Genomic DNA, 12,571 nt, shown 5'->3' with positions numbered 1-12,571 from the left:
CTCAATATTAAAATATTAGCATAAAACAATTTGTGCAGCGTCCGTCAGGATGGAATCGTTGCAATTGTAAATATCATATTTTTGTATTCTTTAATTTGCTTCCTTTAAAGACAGGGCAACCAGGGTGATTTTTTCCCGCCCAGACTTTTTTTTCTTAGTATGTCGACTGTCAGTAGATTTTTTGAATGTTTCTTTTACTTGTTTCATTGTTCATAGCAATTAGCACCGCAGTCCTTATTACTTTGACACTTGAATAAAGTGAATGATGATGATGTAACGATGATTGTTTGTTTTTCCAGTATGGGTATAATACAGGTCAACAGACCAGCGAATTGCCAAATAACGAGTCCAAAACCGAGGTCTGTAGGGGCAAGACGCCGACATATTTCGTTTCACGAAAGGAGGCAAGTCGGGCGTTTGAGAGTAAAGTCCCCGCTTGTAGTCTGCATCCGCCACTGGGTAATTTTATCTGGCCTCTGCAATGTTGACAAGAGAGACTGATTGCACGCGGGATAGGGCCATTAAAAAATTGCGAGTGGTGGTTTTATCCCATTGTTAGATTCACCACAATAATTACTTCAAGCAACAGAGCGCATCCAAAGTGGACACACCATTAAAACTAACGAAAATCAGATTAATATTTAATGTGTTTATTTGTTAGCTTTATGCAGGGCCTCACTGAAAACCACATTTTGTGACGTGGGCTCCCTGTTGAAAGATCTTATTTGTTATTATTATTATTATTATTATTATCATCATCATCATCATCATCATCATCATCATCATCATCATAATCATCATCATTATTATTATTATTGTTTCTCTTCAATTCTTCTTTATCATTCAGTTGAAACTATTGGCGGATACATTCTCGCTGACATTTCTTAAAATACTTTCTTGAATGCGTGTGTATATTATTGGACAACCACCCAACCACACACACCTTTAAGTTGACGCCTTGTATTTAGTAAAAAAACCCATGCAATCTATTATTGCTAAAGTACGAAGGCTGCAAACAATAAAATAGCCAGTTTAACCTACACACAATCAACGCCATCTCAGTTCTGCAATAGTCAGTGTCAAGTTTTGTGAGTTCAAGGCCCTTTACAGCCGCTTGACAATCACTTGTATCGCAGACCACCCGTACGTTCAGCTGAGACAAGCACAAGCGTTTATTTTTATTGTTATTAATGTACTTAAGCGAAAAATGTTTTGATTTCCTGTCAACAAGAAGATGACAAGATTAGACCAACTTGGAGTCCCCATGCCCAAAATCCGCTAATAAATTGAGAAGGTGTAAATCGGCTCAGCTCACCCACATAGATGATTGGCAGGCTGAACAATTATACTTGCTTAAAATTTACGCGCAGACCAGGGGGTCGAACGTGGCTGCTGGAATCTTAGTTTACGGAAGTCGAATATTCACTAACTTCTACGATACTAACTCAAGTTAGAGCCCCCAATGACTATTTCTTTTAGCCCACAGTTCAGTTAAACTTTCAGTTAAATCCCACTAGAGCTCCAAACACAGGTCGTCATTGTCAATCGACAAACCGACTGTTTTTTATCTAATATATCTCCATTGACCCTGGTTTTGTTTCAGATCTAAATATCCTAATTTTTCAGTGCTGTTTGTATAATTAAAAAGTAATTCTCTTAAGGGTTTGAACTGAGTAGCACACTTGGTCTGGAACAACTTGTTCTTTTTCAAAATGGAGGAATATATATAATGAACAGAGATGTAAAATGTAAAACAAACGGAGACAACGGAGCACGACCTCGGACAAAAATCACATTCTCTCTAACGGCCACACACACGGGGTTAAAAAAAAAAAAAAGACCACAAAGTAGTCGGCGAATGGATATAATAAGATTATATTTAACAAGAAAACCACAGAAATATTTATGGTCTCTGCGATACCGGTGCAATGCTCTGCCAACTGAGCTATCGAGCCAACTGGCTTTCTGTTAGCAGCTGCTGGGGTTTATGGTGTACATAGCTGCCGGATGGTCACCCATTTTTCTATTCTTTCGTCCGCATTTCAAAGTTTATGAATTTGATGTCATCTCTATGGAATATATATTAACGAACTCACAAAATGGCCAGCTCCCAGTTGGCCAGGCTTTCTTTTCACAGCTGCTTAAGTTGCGTACAAAACTGCGATGATAAGCCATTTATCAATTCTTTCATCCAAAGTACAAAACATATGAATTTCACATGTTTCACTTCCGCAGCAAAAAGTATACTGATATAAACTGACAAAAGCTGGTAATCCTGGCTATCTTTTCCCTCCATTAACTAATTTTATTTTTTACATAAATAGCCCTGCGGGGTTGATATTTGTGAAACGGTGCTTACCAAATGAGGGATTAAATTCGTTTCATTGTTGTTTGTCAGTGAACAAAATCGGATTTCGTGCATAGCCCCAGTTATGCATACTTCTGCTGTTTTTCCAAAGATCGAAAACAAATTCCTTGCAATTCATTATGACATTTCAAGGATTATTTTTGCTTGCAGACGGGATTAAATATTCCTTTTTTTAACTGACCCAAGAAACTCCTTCATGAAGTATACTCATCTTAAAGGGTCTTAGGGTTTCTTTTCGAATCTGAGCGTTTGGATACAAGTATTTCAGTAAATGATTTCAGCTACAGTTGTGACTTATTTTAACCTTAGCAAAAATTGTGATTGGCATCATTCATAACCCGCTCAAACGTAGTTGGTCTAAAAAGTCAGTTAAATGCACTTACCAACTAAAGACAATTATTTGGTACCTTTCGGTTGACAAATAAATCTGCTTAAGCCTCACAGCCATGACATATCATGCAATTGAGCAATACCTTTGTTTGGTAACAGTTGAAACTTAAGTAAACAGAGCCAAGGAAGATGTGCGATTTTTACAGTTTCAATGAATGCAAGCTGCAGCAGTCTAGACAATTAGAAAGAGACAGTGTTTTTGCACAACAGACCCTAAAGCTAGTTATGACTTTGAGCATTAAAATAAACGACACTTCCTAGAAAATACTACTCTGTAGCTAATATTGCATGTCATGCAGCAAAAACTCCAAATGACATGACTGGTTAAGCCCTGGGAGGTAAGCTACAATCAACGTCCAGGTGTTTACACTTGCAGACTCCAACAGTTCTCATACGTTCTCTAGTTTTCCCCTTTTTTCCACTCTCATCGTCCTTTTAGCAAATATTTTTTAGTTTAAAAACCTTGATTCCGAAGGTTATTTTATTTCCTTTTTTAATAAAAACGGCAAGATAAAACATATTTGAACAATAGAGTATGACAGGAGTCTGCAGGTGTAAACACCTGGACGTTGATTGTAGCTTACCTCCCAGGGTTTAACCAGTCATGTCATTTGGAGTTTTTTGGCTCCTGAGTATGATAAGATCAAAGAATTTTAACCCGGGTGAATTCTTGAAGGAAATCAACTTGTCACAGTGACAATTCGTTAGATAACGGAATGATATTAAATGACAGCTGTAATGATTCCCATGCAACACTAACAGAAGTGGAAATTTCGAGCATATTGTATAAGAGGCTTTGACAACGCTTGGTTTTAGGATCAAGGCGCCGATGATTGACCGACAATAGCACGCCACGTGCCGAGAAAAGAGAAGAAGAGGAGACTACCAATCAGTATCATTAGGGAAGAGGAAACAGACTGAGAAATCATGATAATCGTAGTAATAATCGCAACGATTATAATGATGATATGGATTTTCAGTAGGAGGACGGATGATAACGGGGAACAAGTCGATAACAATGATGACGATGGGAACGAGTTCGGTAAGTTGATAATAGTCACTTTATCGGTAATGTTTAAAACACGAGCAGCAGTGTTTTATCGGGATTTAAAACCACGAGACGCAGCCGAGTCACCCCGCTTTGAGACCCGATAAAACACTTGGGGCGAGTTTTTTGAACGGCTTCAAAAACATTCCTGGACAAGCGCGTTTCAAGAGAGTTCATAACAATTATGCTTTTGTGAACGTTGGAAATTAGCATACGAGAAAAACATTAAACATCGCATACTAATAAGGAGGAGGTTTTATCCGGTTTTAAAACCACTGCACGTGATGTTTTATCGACCATTTGATAGGTCAATAGGCTTATGAATTATTAATGAGTTTTTGAAAAGCTGCTGACAACACAGGAGTACCCAAAGACAACATTAGAGGAGAATGCCTTAAACGATTTTGTCTCGTATGTTCCCAGATCCTTTGGTGTCTTTTATGTAACATTAAGTTTTTATTTACCGAGGGTAACACAAAATAGCGTTTATAAAAACACTAACAAGCAAGTGGCCCTCCTAACAATACAAGCAAAAATTAAAGTAAAATATAATAAATTAGGAATAACAGTGCAATACTTCAATAATATTCCGATTTTAAAGACATGTTTGTGTAAGATAATACAGTGTAACCTGTCAGAATGTATTAGGTGAAAATTTAGATTGCAGAAAGCTTCAGGAGGCGGAATCTTATTTCCCGATACCAAGCTGTTGTTGGCTTTACGAAAATATCAGCCGGCCTTATAATTACTTCGCATTTTTATCGATATATTTGCCCCTCAGTAAACTAATGGAATTGGCTTTCCATTGTTCCAAAATTTTAACCTGACATTTGCCGAAGAAATCTTAAGATTTTCTTTCAAAAATTTAACCCGAATTTCAGAGCTGATCAAGGCCTTCGGAACAGATATCCAAAGAAATGAACCCTTAGGTGTCCAATGCAACATGACACAATTCCAAATCGAGCGATGACTCATCGCTGGCTACTGGAATAGTTAAATCATCGCCTAATTCAGTTTTAAAAACGTGTCTTTTTTTTTTCCTTTTTCAAATCTTTGGAAATACCTAGAATTTATATATTTTTTCAGCCTGTGCCTCATTCGATTCACTAATATAATCTGATTGATTTTGGGGGATTTGTCAGCAATCTCACAAACTGGATCGAAGCCAGCTTATCACGGTGACTGCGTTTTCATTAGTTTAGAAATTAACATTATTATCTTTGCATGTTACCTATGTCAAGAGTTACTTGTAAGCATAAAATGAACGGCCTTGTGGAAATGGGATTGACTTGTGAAAGGTACTCACACGTTTTGTCTTCTTTATTTAAACAGTGCTCAGGGAATTCGTCCCAGAAACGTTGGAGCAGGGAGACTGAACGTTCAACCGTTAGCCCGGTACCGGCCCAGGACAAGCCGATAGGAAATAAAGCAGCAGTATCAGTAGAAGAATTCTCCAAAAAGGTAGATAGCATACCTTGCATGTTATTCACAGCCGCCTGGTCTCCTGTCAAATTGAGGAAGTCAGTCCAACTTAATGTCCAAGTTGAGTGACGTCTCTCGGTCTCTGTAAAGAGGTTGCAGTAATTGCCGGATCAGTTAAGTATGATGGGTTAAATGTCCCCCATAACAGGGGACGAAGAAGAACGATGAAGTGACCAAGGATAACAGACCACTAAAACGTTTGAAATTTAAGAAATATATTGGTGAGTTTCACGGGTTTAGTCAGTGATGGGCTGGCACAACTGAGAGCCATAAAGTTAGCGCAAAGAGCATAACGAGCTAGACCGTAACGAAATCCTACGATTCTCATAAAGAGCTAATACAGTCTGGCAAGATCCAGGAAGATTACCACTGCATCGCTTCACTACAAAGGATTAAGGCAACGACATGTTGGATAACAGGAACTGATGAGGTCACGGCCCCTCTAGACTGACTATGAACAGACAATTTATCTGGCAGTTTGTAAAGATGAAAACCCGTTTGTGGAACTTCAATTTGTCTTTTTTGAATAAAATAAATGTCCTGTCAATATAAATATTTTGTTGCTTCAAGGGGATAATCGGTTTTAATCTGACCTTAGTATGGAATCTCATGTACACAAATTGTTATTTTCATCACGTTCTAATTCGCTCCGAAAATGAACGTATAATATATTTAACGCTTACAATCCTCCTAAAAGGACAAAAATTGCTGTTTTGATTTGGATTTCCCTCACTGGACATTTTCTTTTCTCTTTGACTCGCGCAGCCCCCATTATACACCTTTTGCTGTTCATTTACGCAAAATATACATTCATTTGCGTCAAAAGTTGAAACTATACGGCAAATATACGTTCATTAGCACCTCCATGAACTTCATTAACGCGAATGAACTTTCAATAACGCTACTTGCATATGTATTAATATTCAATAGCATCCAAGGATGAACAATTGCACCTTTGGACAATCATTAACACCAATAGAAAATCAATTGCACAGTATGACAATCAACTGCGTATTAGAGACATACAATAATGCAATTTGCATAGAGACGCACAATCAATTGCACCTTCATACAATCGTTTATTGGAAATGGTCAATCATTAACATCAACTGACAAACATGTGTGAAGTAATAACAATCAACTATGGAAAAAGAAATTTCAAAATGGTTCGATAGTAGCGGCAATCGTCAAATAATCTTCTTTAACATCTTCGAAGGCTTGAATAATTCTTTGTCGCTGTTCAAGTAAGATTCTGTTTCTTTGTGCCTTGATTTTCTTCGGTTCTTTCTGTCTCCAAAGCGTCTACTTGTTCATACAGCGTACTCTGTTTGTTACAGTACTGTAGATGTACAGTAAAATGTTTTTCATTTTATATCTGCTTCAGCAAAAGATTGTGCAAGAAAAAAACATAAAATGTTAGTGATAATGTATATACTCTTGTGTTTTTGTTCAGTATTTTAAAATACATGTAACTACATTGAATGACCCTAACGAATATTTTTTTCTTCCTATTGTTTATTCGAAAAATACTAACGTTTGTCAGTTCATGTTAATGATTGACCATTTCGAATAAACGATTGTATGAAAGTGCAATCGATTGTGCGTCTCTATGCAAATTCCATTATTGTATGTCTTTAATATGCAGTTGATTGTCATACTGTGCAATTGATTTTCTATTGGTGTTAATGATTGTCCAAAGGTGCAATTGTTCATCCGTGGATGCTATTGAATGTTAATACATATGCAAGTAGCGTTATTGAAAGTTCATTCGCGTTAATGAAGTTCATGGAAGTGCTAATGAACGTATATTTGCCGTATAGTTTCAACTGTTGACGTAAGTGAATGTATATTTTGCGTAAATGAACAGCAAAATGGGTATTTACTGAGGAAAACTTGTCCTGAAGTCACGAAATTAGAGTTACTTTGGAAAAATTCCATTCATCGTTAACCTGTTAACACTTCATACTCCAATGTAGGAATTTTCAGTTCTCTAGGTTAAGCAAGTAATTCATGGACCATTTCATGTAAGCTTGTAAAGTTGATACACGAAGACCTTCATAACTTAGCCGTCTGTTACCTACTTTAATTATCCTTTGAGGGAACTTAGGAACTTGTTAGATAATTTCAAGATGATTTGGATCGCGTGAGAACTAACACCTGAAGATAAGATTTCTTTTGCACATCAGGGGGCGCCATTCCCACGGCGACTTTCCTGGACTTTGACCTTTTTCAAGTGTTCAAAAGCGTAAGAGCCACGTAGCACTTGTGAAAAAATTCATTTTCATCCCCAGCGTGTACTAAATAAGTTGACTGTCAACTGATACTTCCCGTAGTACTTTGTCACACGTTTCGGTCTTGAAAGGTACCGCCACATGCCTCTAACTATAACCCTTATAATTATCATCATCATCATCATCATCATCATTGTTAATTTTTTTAACTTTACTGCACTGAGCGATACCCATGTGGAGAAGTCCACGACTCACTGCCTCATCGACAATTTGTTGCCTTCTTCAGTACCCATTTACACGTCATTCTTCACCTTTCATTTCTTCCTATTAGTGTTTTCGCAAATAATTTGCCCTTAACAGGTGTAACCGCTGGAGGCGAGCACTTCTTATTCACGCAATTTATTATTGCAAACTGTTTTCACTTTGTCGTGCTGCCCGGGAGGACTGAAAGTTGCAGCTTAACAATGTTACAGTGGAACCTCTCCTCACGGACACCTCTATAATACGGACACCTCTCTATTACGGACAGTTCACTTGGTCCCTGAGAGACCGAAATCCATATAAAGCATACCTCTCTAAAACGGACACCTCTATTATCCGGACACCTATTCCTGTCCCCTTGGTGTCCGTAATAAAGAGGTTTGACTGTACTGACGAGGCGAAGAAGGTTTAAACTGAAACTGATAAACAAACTTAACTTACAACTGAAGTGTACTAACTATAAGGTGAACAAACCGGCAAAACCGAACGGGAATACAGAAAACTTACATTGTTGTGGCGCGTTTAGAGGAAACTTCCAATGGAAATTGCTAGGAAACTTCCAATAGAATTGCTTGCAGACAACAGTAACTGAAAAGATCGGCTGACTACGCGAAGCACGTCTCGTTGAAACTTCGACGTATTATAAACAGAAAATGTCATTTCAGAAAAGTGTCACTTGCAAAATGCAAAAATTAACCTAAATTCCCGCGCAAAAACAGGCCAAGTGAATACTAATGGCGCCGCTATTAAAATAAGGAGTTAGATCCAACAACAGGTGCCCAGCTCATTAAACGCTTTACAAACTGGATGCCTTGACTGAAAGAAAAACTATCGCATTTGCATCGTTGTCTTATTCAGTGAAAAACCTTAATGCATCTCTCTTTAGTGAAAACAAATCCTGTATAGAAGATAAAGTTATCGGCTCTTTAAACCACTGGGGCTAGATGGCTACCATGGATTCAGGGCCGATTATAGCCTATATCGTACACAGTAAAAAAGAAGAAAAGCAGCCTTTGTTGTTTTATTTTTCTTTTATAATTGTAGTTAGGTAGACAAAAACTCATGGCGTACAATTCCATACATCATGGCCGCCGCGAAGGCGCACGCGCGCTGAATCCAGTCTTAAGATTTTCATAAACGCCGATCAAATTCTCAACAAAGAAATAGGTGGAATTTTGCCCTACCTTGATTTATTCGTCTTTCCCAAATCAGAACGACACAACATTTCCACGTTCCACAAATCTGGACGAGAGACAATTATATCTAGTAACAGTCGAACCGTATTATTATTGCTTTTGAGCTTTCCTCGCGGTTCCTGAACAACTTTATCAGTTCACAGTAAAAACCGCCAAGTTCGCCATACTTCGCTTCTTCTCATTGTCTAGCCAGAGCCGGAGTGCGTGTACACATTCTCAACTTGTCTCCCTCTCAGAAGCGCTGGTCAGTTTCCACAAATCGCCTTCCAAAGTTTAGATTTGTAAGCTTAATTTCATCGCAAGTACAATGCCTTACGAGTTGTATTCGTTGTTCCCAAGCGGGTTAAATATCGGTAAAAACATGTCTTGTTTTCCTTAGCCCGTGACATCTGAAGGGACCGACGAACTGAAGGGTTTATCAACCTTTTCACCGTTGTAAACATCGGCCGCCATGTCGAAACTGTTGAGTTTATGTTCAGCTTACATGACAGATTTTTGCTTCACTTCTAAGTACGCTGTACAGCTTTTCCAGTGGTTTCGGGCTTATTCCAATCAGAGTGTGACTCCGCGTGACAAAGTGGTGTGACAATACGGCTAATGATTGCGCAATGATGCAATAACAAGAAAAAAGGAGTTTTTATTCTTTTCAATTTGCTTTTTATTTCAATATTTGCTAAATAATATAATTTTATCGCTTAATAGTTAATTCTACGGATTTTTACGTATTTTATGAAAGGAAAAGAAAAACTGCGTGAGCCCACACATCGAGCCGCTGACTGAATGAAATTGTGGGCCATGAGTTGATAATGATTAATTTATAAACTGATGGAATTACTGTGTTTTAATATAGTTATCGTATCGTATCAGTGGGTCGTCCATAAGTGGCGGACTACCCCCCTCCCTCTCTTTTTTTAGGCCAAAACCGAAGCCCGAAGTGCCGAAGTGCCGAGGCACCGAGATATTTCGTTTCACGGAGAGAAGCAAGTCGAGCGTTACAGGCAGGAAACCGCTTACCTGAATGTCTGCAGGCGCTATTGGTCATTATGATTCTAAGCTAAGGCCGGGCAGGTTTAATGGAAGGCTTTCGTATGTGCAGGCTTCCTTGGGCATTGTAGCTGAGTTTACACATGCCCATCAGGGATCATTACAGAACTCCATTCCAATGTTAAATGTGTCCTCCTAAAAAGGATACAAATCCCAACATGAAGTGAAGGTTAAATTTTTAAGTAACCTCGGAGAGAACAGTCAAGTTGTCGAAAGCCAAAATGTCAGTTAAAACGTTTGAAAAACTGACATAGGAGCTTTCGACAGTTTTTTTGTCACTCAGTCTTGCTTCTACTTTTATGTGCTCAGCTTCTATCTCCTGCATGATAGAGGACCTATTCCTGCGTGTTTCAAGTTCTCGAAATAGAACGTAATGGGCAACGTTTTATTGATGTCGATCAGATGAATGGAGAAAAAAGAAGTCTCCAGGGGTGCTTATCATTTATGCAAACCACCCAGACGGAAAACGACATGATTTAGCTTGTCCTAACAGTCGATTTTTCAATTTCAATTTCAATTTTATTTTTCACACGTACAACGAGATTCAGTACAATACATAAAAAAACAATGAACATTTATATTACAAAGGAAGATTAAAAAGAATTAGGGTAAATTTGTTTGGTTTAGTGTGAGCAGTGCCCAAAGGAGCATGCTGCTTTCGAGTTGGGCACTGCTTACGATGGAAGAGAAAATTGTTTCGGTGGAAGAGAAAATTATTTGGAAAGCTTTGAAAAAAAAAAAAAGAAAAGAAAAGAAAAAGAGCGTGATTAGCGAACGGATGACGGTGAAGAACTCTACATTATTTTTGGTTTATAAGCAAATTTTTCCTGTATTTGGTTTTAAACGAAGAAGTGGAGTTTGATTGCTTAATGTTACAATCTATTGTTTCCCATATTTGTGATGCTGCGAATTGAAAAGTGTGTTTACCGTAGTTAGTACGTATTTTTGGTCTGCTAAAATTTTGTATGTACATTAAGCCTAGAAAACAAATGGGAATGATATTATTCAGCCAGCGACAGACATCATGTCTATGTTATTTCTAGTGGTTCTAACTTTTGAGTCTGTTGGTGAAAATTATCATTCAAATTTAATGAAAATCTGCTGCAATGCTTTTGTTTTTCAAAAATTTTATTTTAAAAACTTATTAAGGTTACCCTATACGTTCAGAGGTGTCTCGCGTCCAAGCGATGTAGCGCGTCTGGTTTAAACTGTAGATACCTAAACCCTTATATCAAATTAAAGCTTATAGAGCTGGCTATCAAACTAAACCAAGAATTTTGAAATCTAATGAATTGCCGAATTTTTAGCGCTGTTTTCTCGAATCAATTTTTTCACTTGGAGGAGCCACTTCAAAGAGCTAAAACTCAAAAGGAATTTGTTCGTTTGCCTTCAAATTTGGACAGTAGCTAGTTTAACATATAAACAACAAAAATTTGTCTGCGAATTTTTTCTTTCGAAATATTTTTTCTCCGAGAGCGATTTTTGTACGATCACTCCACATTTTTTTCATCCTAGTTCGAAAATGCTCTATAACTTTTCATTGCGATTGAATATGGCAAAACGCAGACACGTTTTTTTTAACGCTTTGGGTCCGGAAACTGAGGAGCAAATTAAATTAGCAAAAAACAAAATTCGCTTCGACTTGTAGCTTTAAAACGGTGATTCGGACGCACGCATTTAGAGGTCGTGAAAAATTCGCAAATTCATTTTATTTTAAAATTCTTGTTATAGTTTGATAGCCAGCTCTATAAGCTTTAATTTGATATAGGGGTTTAGGTATCTACAGTTTAAACTGGACGCGCTACATGCATCGCTTAAACGCGAGACACCTCTGAAGGCATAGGGTAACCTTAACTCTGGCCTGTGTTGAATTTGCACAACCTTCTGAGCAAAAGGGACTATCTTTGGTGCCAAATCAGGGGCCACAAGAAAACTGCGGTGATTGCCATTACTGAACCTGAATTTAATGTTCCTGTCCCATACCCTTGGGCCAAGGGCCCTGAAATTACAGTGAAAAGGCATCTCTCTTTATCCTTTTATTAGTAGCCAAGAAATTAGAAAACAGCAAAACAAAACTCACCATTTAAAACAATGTCATGTTAGGGTTAATGGTGTCCTTGTTCCTTGTCTTCTGTGTGAAACTAAAACATTACGTAAAGGTTAGTACAACTCCTTTCTGCCCCACTTAACATGAATGACAATACTATGATGTAGGACTGAGCAACACATAACACATTGATTCATTTAAGTTGAATTTCAAGTGGACAGCGTAGTCTGAAATCAAGCCACACTCTCTCCTATTTTAATGTACACAGCCTCTGAAGGTTTCTGTATTAAAGCATTGCCTTTCTGGTTTTTCAACTTGTTTTTTACAAACAGTCAAATTCATGGCTATAGCACCAGAACTGCCAACAACTATCGCGTGCATCACTGCCAAACTAATCTGGAAAAAATCACAATTCTTTACCAAGGCTGAAAGATCTGGAATTCCCTTCCTGTTACAATCACTTCTCTGACAAGTTTTCCCAACTTTAAGAATAAACTGCTAGAG

General features: G+C 37.9%; 2 long non-coding RNA genes across 2 annotated transcripts in view; both read right to left on the bottom strand.

Moving 5' to 3' along the window:
- LOC146475715 (uncharacterized) overlaps nucleotides 1-5,373 on the bottom strand; it is a 37,827-nt gene extending 32,454 nt beyond the window's left edge. Inside the window, exon 1 of the long non-coding RNA XR_014865812.1 lies at nucleotides 5,281-5,373. This is a non-coding gene — a long non-coding RNA (uncharacterized LOC146475715). The remainder of the gene's footprint in view (nucleotides 1-5,280) is intronic.
- A 4,676-nt stretch (nucleotides 5,374-10,049) lies between these two features.
- LOC146475709 (uncharacterized) overlaps nucleotides 10,050-12,571 on the bottom strand; it is a 63,672-nt gene continuing 61,150 nt past the window's right edge. The window contains exons 3-4 of the long non-coding RNA XR_014865810.1: nucleotides 12,101-12,161; nucleotides 10,050-10,155 (exon numbers count right to left, since the gene is read on the bottom strand). This is a non-coding gene — a long non-coding RNA (uncharacterized LOC146475709). The remainder of the gene's footprint in view (nucleotides 10,156-12,100; nucleotides 12,162-12,571) is intronic.

This window comes from Pavona decussata, unplaced genomic scaffold, assembly GCF_977016875.1.
Source record: "Pavona decussata unplaced genomic scaffold, jaPavDecu1.1 SCAFFOLD_83, whole genome shotgun sequence".
NCBI classification, from domain to species: domain Eukaryota; kingdom Metazoa; phylum Cnidaria; class Anthozoa; order Scleractinia; family Agariciidae; genus Pavona; species Pavona decussata.
This window is presented reverse-complemented; position numbering and strand designations above follow the sequence as displayed.